This window comes from Protomyctophum parallelum, assembly GCF_964188405.1.
Source record: "Protomyctophum parallelum genome assembly, chromosome: 2".
Lineage (NCBI taxonomy): Eukaryota > Metazoa > Chordata > Actinopteri > Myctophiformes > Myctophidae > Protomyctophum > Protomyctophum parallelum.
Window position 1 is genome coordinate 21,918,759 of NC_139699.1, and position 10,000 is coordinate 21,928,758.

The following is a 10,000-nucleotide window of genomic DNA, read 5'->3' on the forward strand; positions in this document are numbered from 1 at the left end:
TTGTGTAGTTTTCGTCAGTGAGAAAAGATAGTCGACGAACATTTTTCATCATAGTTTTAGTCGACGAAATCAACACAGTTTTGGTTTCCACCAGACAGAGACATACAAAGATACATAGAAATGTGTGCATGTAGATTAGTGTGTGCGTGCACGCGCATGCGTGTCGATGAGAGAGAGAGAGAGAGAGAGAGAGAATGTGCGTGTGCATTTGTGTGGGATGTTACACAACACACACCCAAAACAAAAGATCCCAAACACACAAGTCAGACAGAATTGTAAAAGTGACCAGCTGCACCTGCAACCTTTACCATGTGTCTGTCTGTCTGAGCAGGAAGTTTCATATCCTCCTCTATCACATCAATATTTCATGTCAAAGACCCCAAAAATTATATGCAATATGCCTCCGCCCCCCATCTGAAAATATGTTGTTCCAGGGACCTCCCCAGATGCAAAGATTTGAGTTAAAATGTTCACTCTGTAATAATATATATTCAAAGATTTGAGGCACATTTTTGCAATTTTTCAAAAATAGCGCTCTGCGCCCACCACCCAGAGACAATGCCACCCTGCGCCCATCACCCAGAGACAATGCCACCCTGCGCCCACCACCCAGAGACAATGCCACCCTGTGCCCACCACCCAGAGACAATGCCACCCTGCGCCCATCACCCAGAGACAATGCCACCCTGTGCCCATCACCCAGAGACAATGCCGCACCCTGCGCCCCTCACCCAGAGACAATGCCACCCTGCGCCCCTTCATGGCGCTTGGCAAGCAGGTCTGACCTCGCCTGTCAGCGAGAGGAAGACGTCTTTGTCGCGTCTGTGGGCGAGCGAAGGGTGAGAGAGCTGTTCCTGTTCCCTATTGTTCCCGAGTGACGTGCAGACAAAACTTTGACGAAAAAAACGGCAATCAGAAATAACCTCTCCTCATGCACTGTGGATCGAAAAAAGGCAGGCTGTGCATGTCATTAGAGTGGCAGGCGAGAAGAGATGCCTTTTAAAATATATATATAAACAGTAAAGCGGTTCTTATGTGATGCTAATGTGTCAATGGCATTTCAGTTAAACAATTACTGCTGTGCTCTCATTTCTCTTTTTTTTCTTCCCATAGCTGAGCGGACAGTATTTTTTATACGCCTAAAAAAAGAAGGGGGAACTTACACTATGTAACCTTTTCTTAACGAATACAATGTAAATGTGTCCAATCAGAGTATGGCAATACAATATAACTTGTACATGAATTGGGGAGGTAGTGTTTTGTCTCCCTGCTTTTCTTTTGAGACTTTTTTAGATCGTGTCATTCATCTCACCTATAGACACAGGACCAGCTGACACCAATTTAGGCCTGATTCAATTTAGCCCCTGAGCATATAGCTTTCAGCACCTGTGCAGGAATATATCTTAGCATCCAAATTATGGGCATGATGTCATCATCAGAGGCGAACATTCGGCGATGTTAATAATAGGCAAACAATAGGTGGAAATAGTCACCTTGCGATGTGGTGTGAGCTTGTAAACCAGCTGTTTGTGTGGAGGAGAGGGAGAAAAGGAGGGGGCCGAAGGGAGACCCTCATATAGGCCTATATAGAGGGTCTTATATAGAGCGATGCAGTCCCGCCCCCCCCTACGCGGACACAGGAAATAATTCCCCGTTAATTTTCCCCATAGACATTTCAAAAAGTATTTATTTAAAGACCTTTTAAGCTTCGTAATTCAAAGCCAACTCGAGTTGAGACAAACACATTTTTTAATTAGAAAGAAGAAAAAAACTTTTTGTTGTTGTTTATCTTCTTTGTAATTATTTGTTCGGCCCAAAATATTGTGTTTGTTGTCATGACTTGTCACAACTCGATTGGGCTTTGTCCGCGGCGTAAACGTTAATCCATTTAGACCCGAGGACGATTCTACAAATGGCTTCTAAATCCTGACAGTTTTCTTGAAAAAGCCATGTCGTTGTCGTTCTCAAACATTTTCATGTCCCTTCTCACTCACCCACGTCCCACTATTCTTACCTTTATTGTTCTTACTCTTATCATATCTTTTACGGTCATTCTTATATGATACCAGACATTATGTATTAAAGTTTAATAGAGGAAGGGAGCGCTGCCATGGTCCTTTGTTTGTTGAACTGAATACAGGTGCTCGTTGGCGAGCTTACATCATAACATTAAGAAGAGGATCCAAGGCACTCTGTTCCAGTGAGGTGAAAAAATGCCTTTTTTATTTAAGAGGCATGGCAAAGAACATTACAAAAAAGACCAACGCGTTTCCCTTCGTCAGGGTCCCATATGTATTTCGCCTTCGTCAGGGTCCCAAGGCGACATGCCGAAACGCGTTGGTCTTTTTTGTAATTTTCTTTGCCATGCCTCTTAAATAAAAAAGGCTTTTTTTCACCTCACTGGAACAGAGTGCCTTGGATCCTCTTCTTTTATTATTATGTATTAAAGATTGGAAGAGGATGAAGAGCTGCATGGTCCTCTAAATGTTAAATTAATTAAATCCACAGTAATAATCGAATTATACAAATATCTCAACAATCGCCACGAGACAGACTATAGGCTATATATTGACAACTTGACATGCATGCACAAATAGCTGAAACTGATATGCTTTTGTCCCTTGTTGGATCTAATGTGTGTAGACTGTGGTACTAGTGTCTGCAGGACATTCCCGGCATTTTTATTTTACTAGATTCAACTAAAAACTAAAAGGAATTAATCTACAAAATGCATGCATCGTCGGCACAGACAAAAAAAACCATTTCATTTATCCATTTGTGTGACTCTGAGAGTATATACAAATGGAACCGCATGCACTCATCTATTGTATAGTAGTGTGTATTGCCCTGTATGCAAACAAAGGGCCAAAACTTGCGCCTCAAGGGCTCCATCTTGCGCCACCCTTACCCCTTACCCCTTATCCCTAAACTTATTTGCCATTTTTTACCATTTTGAAAATCTTTTTAAAATAGTTCAACTAGCCGATCCACATCTACATGTTGTGAGCTTGTAGATCAGCTATTTGAACTATTCTAAAAGGTTTTTTTAAATAGTAAAAAATTGCAAATTAGTTTAGGGATTAGGGTTAAGGGGCAGTGCAAGATATAGCCCCAAGAGTTTGTTGCAAATAATAAGTAAACACCTAGAAGAGCCGTGCATGCTGTGACACCGCTGTGTGTCGGGGGTCTCGCTGGGGGTGAGGGTGGGGGTTCAGATGGATTTATGGAGTCCAAGTGTTTTTCATAATGTCACCATCAGGATTTACACGTTTTACGTCAAGTGGGGGTGGGGGGGGGTGGCTGAAGAGCGAAGGTATATGGAGAGTTAACAGGGGCAACCTCCCCCTGTCACCCCCCTGTCACCCCCCTGTCACCGCTCTTCCTCGCACAGTGATTAAGAGACAGGGGACAACGATGCTGACGCGTCGCACAAGGACGATAATTTACACTTGACCCCCCCCCCCCCCCCCTCCACTAAAACATAGCCTTTTCACTGACGGACATATTCATGGCCGGCGCACACTTATCTAGGCCTCAAATTTACACTCCGGCGTCGCTTGCCGACCATTAGCCGTTTTTCAAGCTTAATGGCGTGGTCGTTTAGCTTGAAGATCTGTTGTTCTTTAAGGGCAATCGACACCGTCCGCCGCCGCTGCCATCGGGCGTACGAATTGAGCTTCTTACTCTGTCACTCTGTCCAAAGATGTGTGATTTTAACAGAAGATATGCAATGAGAGGGAGAGAAAGAGCGAGAGAGAGAGAGAGAGAGAGAGAGAGAGAGAGAGAGAGAGAGAGAGAGAGGGGGAGAGGGGGAGAGGGGGTGGGGTGGAGAGAGGGACAGAGAGAGAGAGGGAGATAGAGGGGGGGGTAGAAGGAAGGAGAGAGGAATGGAGGGAGGGAGACAGGAGGAGGGGAAATGAGCGAGGGAGGGAGACAGGAGGAGGAGGGATGAGCGAGGGGGGCGAGCGAGGGAGGGGGGTGAGCGAGGGAGGGGGGGATGAGCGAGGGAGGGGGGGATGAGCGAGGGAGGGGGGGTGAGCGAGGGAGGGGGGGGGGGTGAGCGAGGGAGGGAGAAGGGGTGAGAAAGCAGAAGGAGGAACACTAGCTGTGCTTGTTGTGATAAATCATTTGGTTGCTCAGTATCCTCTAACTTGTTGTGATAAATCATTTGGTTGCTCAGTATCCTCTAACTTGTTGTGATAAATCATTTGGTTGCTCAGTATCCTCTAACTGAGGCTGTGTTTGATGTTCATCGCAGTAAGACGGTGGGTTTTGAAGTGAAAAACTCCAGAACTGCAGGTCAATGTTCTGGCGAGGCAGGGCCACTGACCCACGCAGTGAGACGGGGCCATAATTTACACCCCCAGCCCGGCGGACAGCCCCCCCCCCTCCCCCCAACCTTCCCATCTGTACTATCTCAATCAGTGACAGATTGATGGGGCCTCTTATTCATCCCAACTGACTGGGGGCTTCTCTTCATAGATTACTTTACAAAAACGTCTTGTCTCCAAACGGACAGGTCTCCCCATAGGGCGCCCTGTGGCGCAAAATGCACTAATGTTGTTGCCAACACATTGCAAAAAAAACTAAAAAACAACAAAGACAATTTACAACCTTAACTGTTGATTATAGCACATGAGCCTGGCCTATAAGCGGCCGGATTCTGGGGCTAACATTCTGCTAAAAGAATATATAGATATATATATATGCAAACGTCGTGATAAGGCTTGAGGAGCTTACAGATCTATCGGATATTTTTCTGGCAAAACGATTTGGTGTACAGGGACAAAAGAAGCTAGGGGCCTAGTATTAAACCACTGTGGGACCCTGGTAGGGTTAAGAAATGTGGGTTGGGTTGGGTTGAATATTATTAAATTACAAACTAAATTCTACACAAGCAAGTAAACACGTGCTTATCAGTGAACCAAACTACCATCATGCCACAGTGAGTGGGTCCAGTTTAACATTAATTTGTAACTTGCAAGAATGTCGCTTCTGTTCTAGTGCTTTAGTGAGTGATTGAGCAAAAAAACTAAAATGCTACTGTATTATATAAAATACCTATAGGCATTAGGCACATACCTTTATTTGCAACACAAGTGGCTTTTATAGACTGTTTCTTTTACAGACAGTCTTTTAAAGCACTTTAAGTAAACGATCCGGAGGTGCAGCTTTTCTCCAATCCTGTAAGATTTATATCCCTCTGGGTGTTAAGTTTAACAACTCATCATTGAATGGTGTGACAAAACCACCAACCACCGACCAACATAAAAATAAAAAAGGGCTTGGAGAAAGCTTTGTCTGTTTGTGTTAATTACCCATAAAGCATAGTTACTCTTTAGCCTTCCTCCACTTCATCACAAGTGAAAAACATCAATAAATAGCCATCAGCGTTGTCTAATTTATGGCTTCCTTCGTGGTCCTATCAGCCCAGCGGACAGATAGCTCACACTGACTCCTTTCACCTGTAGCCACTCAAACAACAGTTTAACCACTTAAACCCCATATGGCTGAGAGGAGTCCCACAGGGATCGGGTCCATAGTCCATACTAGTGTATTTTTTCTGTTTTCTTCTGTTATTGTATAGGGAACATTTTCACTGAAACTACAGCCGAGCGACAAGCCTGGCGATCGGCTATAGTTCCAGCGAAAGCTCTCCCCACAATACGGATGCTATAGGGTTTAAGTTGTTAAAACCAGGATTAGCTGGTTTAACAGCGGGAACCCCTTTTGGTGTTTTAAGCATTATGTTTGTTATTCTTTATAGCTATTGAAAAATTGTAGATCTACAAGCTCATTCTGCGGGTCCTTATTGACAAGAAAAGGTTGAGAACCACTGGCAGAAACATTAGGTTTTTCAGAAAACTCTTAGGATTTGGAAGACATTTGTAGATTATATCCTCAGGTCTAAATGGGTAAACGTTATACGTTGGTTAGACATAGGCCTACTAACATTAGTCCGACAACACCGTCGCTCCCAACATGCGTGGTTTACACTTGGTTGCATACTGAAAATAGACGATCTACAAGCTCACAACGTGTCGACTGTGACTAAAACTAAATTAAGTTTCAGTCCAAACACTAGGACTAAACTAAAATAGAAATTTGCTGCCAAAAACAACAACACTGGGTTAACTTAAAACTAACCCGTGGCAAGTGAGGTTAGGTTTAGGGTTAGGTGTTTTGGGTCCTATACTGTAGGGTGTCCGGACTAATGCCTGTATAGGACTGTTGTGCGTCGGGACCAAAACACATGCAGGGTGCTGCAGTTGCTGGTGCGGGTGCTGCATGCGCACAAAGGATAGCAGATCTTCAAGCTCACAATTGCATCACGGCATGAGGCGTTGTGAGCTTGTAAATCTGCTATTTTTGGTACACATGACACATAACAGCCAACCAAAACCAAGCTTGCAGCCTGCCAGCAATAATAATAACACACAGGGATAGAAGAAGACTACAAGAACATGTGATGCGTGTGGCTTTTTTCCAATTCAAAGGCACTCAAAGATAATGAATAACATTACACGGTCAAATCCTGTGCGTTCATTTAATTTTTGTTGAGTGCAAAAAATTTGACCAGTGTATCCAGGTCACGGGTCCTTTATTTTATTTATTTTTACACTAGTTAAATTAGTAGTTAAGGCCGTTCAAAGCCCCACGACCAACACAAAAAAGGCCCACACACACAAACACCATTCCACACTGCATGTGCCGTGCCCTGATCACACAGGCTAAAAGAAGATGACTGTTAACTGACAATCGCATCAAATTGTTTTTTCGATAAGACAAGTTCACGGCTGGGGGAACAGTTCACCGCACGGTGAGAGGGACAAGGGGCATTTTGACACTGCTGCAATAACACTACTTTATCTCACCCTCCACATCTGTAATGATCACAGCTCCGTATCTTAGATATATCGGCATAGATATTTTCAGGGCCACACTCGAGTCGTGACCTTTGTGTTGTGCAGAAAAAAGAAAGAAAGGGACATAGTGACTGAATGCTGCACTTTAAGCAAGACTTATACTTGCATAACCGATAGATAATAGTCGTTAGATAAAATGTTATATATGGAGCAAAAAAAAGCTATAAGCAAGCCCCCCCATCCACAAGCCAAGTGGGTTGTGGAGGAGCTCAGATCAAACCGCTGTTCCATGTTTCCCTGGCAGGCAGCGGGGTGGGGAGAACAGGAACAGGGTGTGAGGGGAGCCGCGCTAGGGGTGCCCCATAAATCAGGGCCCTCCTGCCCCCACGTCCACCAACCCTACTGGGACTGCATGATCCAAATTCCTGGAGGTTAATTCACCAAGTCGCACTCTACATTTCCCCCCACCCCCCCCACCCCATACACCTTTTGAGTCTTTTTAAAACAACATTTTTAACGTTATATATGGAAGCAAAACGGAAAAGCTTTGAAATTGAGGCACACATCTAAAAGTATTCATATATACAACGTGATCCACTGTATTGGCCGCACTGCAGTGCGCTCCAGCAATGTTGCCCTTTGCACTTAAAAGGGAGAGATTTGTGAATGAAGTTATGCTACGCTATCGTGATTTAGCTGTCCTGCCCTTTACTCTTCACAATCATAAAAGCATTTGTTCTGTAGTGAGAGAGATCAAGTCTCTGTTGGGCCAGGATGCCCGGTATATGTCTGACTGTTTAGAATGATTATAACTCTTCCCAGCCAAACTTCAGTAACTGTAAAAACAACTGCCAGAATCCAAGCAGTACAGTCATCTAATAGCGATATCCATCCCTTCAATGCTGGGCCTATCACTATCAGAATATATTTTATACACAAACAGCTAATCAGCATGCTCTCAAGTCATACCCCAACTGTTCTGTGATTTACAGAGTTGGCTTAACGTACACGAAGGCCCAAAGAGTCTGTAAAAAACGTGAAACAAATCTATCAAGAGATTTCACAGAGATGTTTTTTTTATTTTATGGGTGATAAAAGGACTACAAAATGTACTTTCAACAAGTCTCCATGTGCTGTATATACTATATGTTGGCTGGTTCATAAGTTAGGGGTCATATGAAACGCACAAAGGCTCTTTTGGTTCTACAGTTAATTGTTAACGAGATAAGTTCATTAGAGCTTTAAATTACACTAGAGTACGGTGAGAGGAATGTAATATTGTTGGGACATGTTGGTCTGCAATATGGAAACCCCATGTTATTTCCCTGACCCCGTTTGTTGGAAGTGTTGAAACGCGTTTGGTCATTCTGTTTGCCTTGCTCTGCAATAAATGTATTCTTTTTTTTTTCACAAGCAGGACAGTGTACTTTTCTCCCTAACATATAGGGCTCCATTTTCGTCACCGCGCTAAACCCCTTATCCCTAAACTTATTTGCTTTTTTTTTTACTATGTTGCAAAACATTTTTGAATAGTCAAAATGGCCAGTCTACAAGCTCACAACGTGTCAATGTAGATTGGCTAGTTGAACCATTCAAAAATGTTTTTCAAAATAGTAAAAAAAAAAAAAAAGGCAAAAGTTTAGGGATAAGCGGTTTAGCGGTGACAAAAATGGAGCCCATAGTCTGCATCACCACAACAAGGCAGAACTATTATTTTTTGCCTTTTAAACTTTGAAAGAAAGACAAATGATCTGCGACGGAGAAAACATATGTACAGTAAAAAAAAATCATGTGTTTGTTTGACCATTTGTAACTCTGAGCGTGTACAAACGGTAGAAACCACATGGACCATTTTGGTTACGTTTGTGCTCGCTCAGAGTTAAATTAGCACCGAGGCATTGACAGTGTAATATATTTACTTTACTCAAGCCCTCATCCAGCTGTTTCTGAATCAGCGCCCCCCCCCCCCCCCCCCCCTCTCTGACTCCCACCCACACACTTCCGAGGAGGTATAGAGTTAAGTAGACTGATCCAAAAATCACTCTGATCGTGGATTTCCTTCAACAACACGAACGTTTAACTTACTTAACGTCTGTGATACGGGACCATGTTACTATGAGGCTAGACTGTGGTAGAATAGATTACATTTTTGTAACATGCTATGATTATCAAATGTTATAACGAACGACATGGTGAATGAACACAATTCTGAGCATGTGACTGTGGAAGACCAAATAGTGATTCATCGATTGAATTTTATTTTTTATTATTTTATAGGAAAAAAAATACATCAGTTCAAATGCTGCTGTATACTTTAGAGATGATGTATAAAAAAAAGGGGGGGGGGGGGGGATAATAATAAAAAGGTTTAGCCCACAAAGCCAACATTTGTCCCAGTCCCAGTATCCCAGTCGGAAGGGTAAAAAAAAATATATAGGCCTACTCTAAATAAACATCTAAGTAAATATCAAATTGAAACTGAGAAAGAGCATTTTCAAGAGTGCATGTTCACCTCAACGCATGGTTTGACCTATAACATAACTTTGTTTGTAAAGAATTATGATTCAGTCCAAATTCGATAAAACGACCCTATTTCATTTGCCACAAACAGTCTATTTTCTTTTTTTTGCTTTCAGTGAATATGGATTACTGACCCTGGATCCTCTTATGTCTCTGGAATATGGAGCCAATGTTTTCATTGTGAACAGACTAGAGTGGAAAACTTGGTGAAAATGAAATGACACGAGTCATTATATCACCAAGAAATTGCTTTGTGATTAAAACCATATTTCTCTTAGTCATGACACACAATCAAGCTACGTACGTACGACACACCCTATGAATAGAAAATTAAGCTAAAAAATAAATAAATAATAACCTTACAAAACTCCACAACACTTACAGATCTGCTATTTTCACTATTTAAAAAAATATATATGGCTTTATGTGGCTAATGAGTGCATGTGGACAAAGCTGTTTTTTTCCCCCTTTTCTGAAAATGCCTTTAACTGCCAATTGGAGAGAATGGCCTATTCATTCCAACAGTTACAAAATTATATATATATATATATATATATATATATATATATATACATACACACACACACACACACACACACACACACACACACACA

At 42.4% G+C, this 10,000-nt stretch overlaps 1 protein-coding gene across 1 annotated transcript in view; it reads right to left on the reverse strand.

Annotated features, from left to right (window-relative positions):
- The window catches only part of aldh1a2 (aldehyde dehydrogenase 1 family, member A2), a 42,823-nt gene that overhangs the window by 31,891 nt on the left and 932 nt on the right, over positions 1-10,000 (reverse strand). The window lies entirely within an intron of this gene.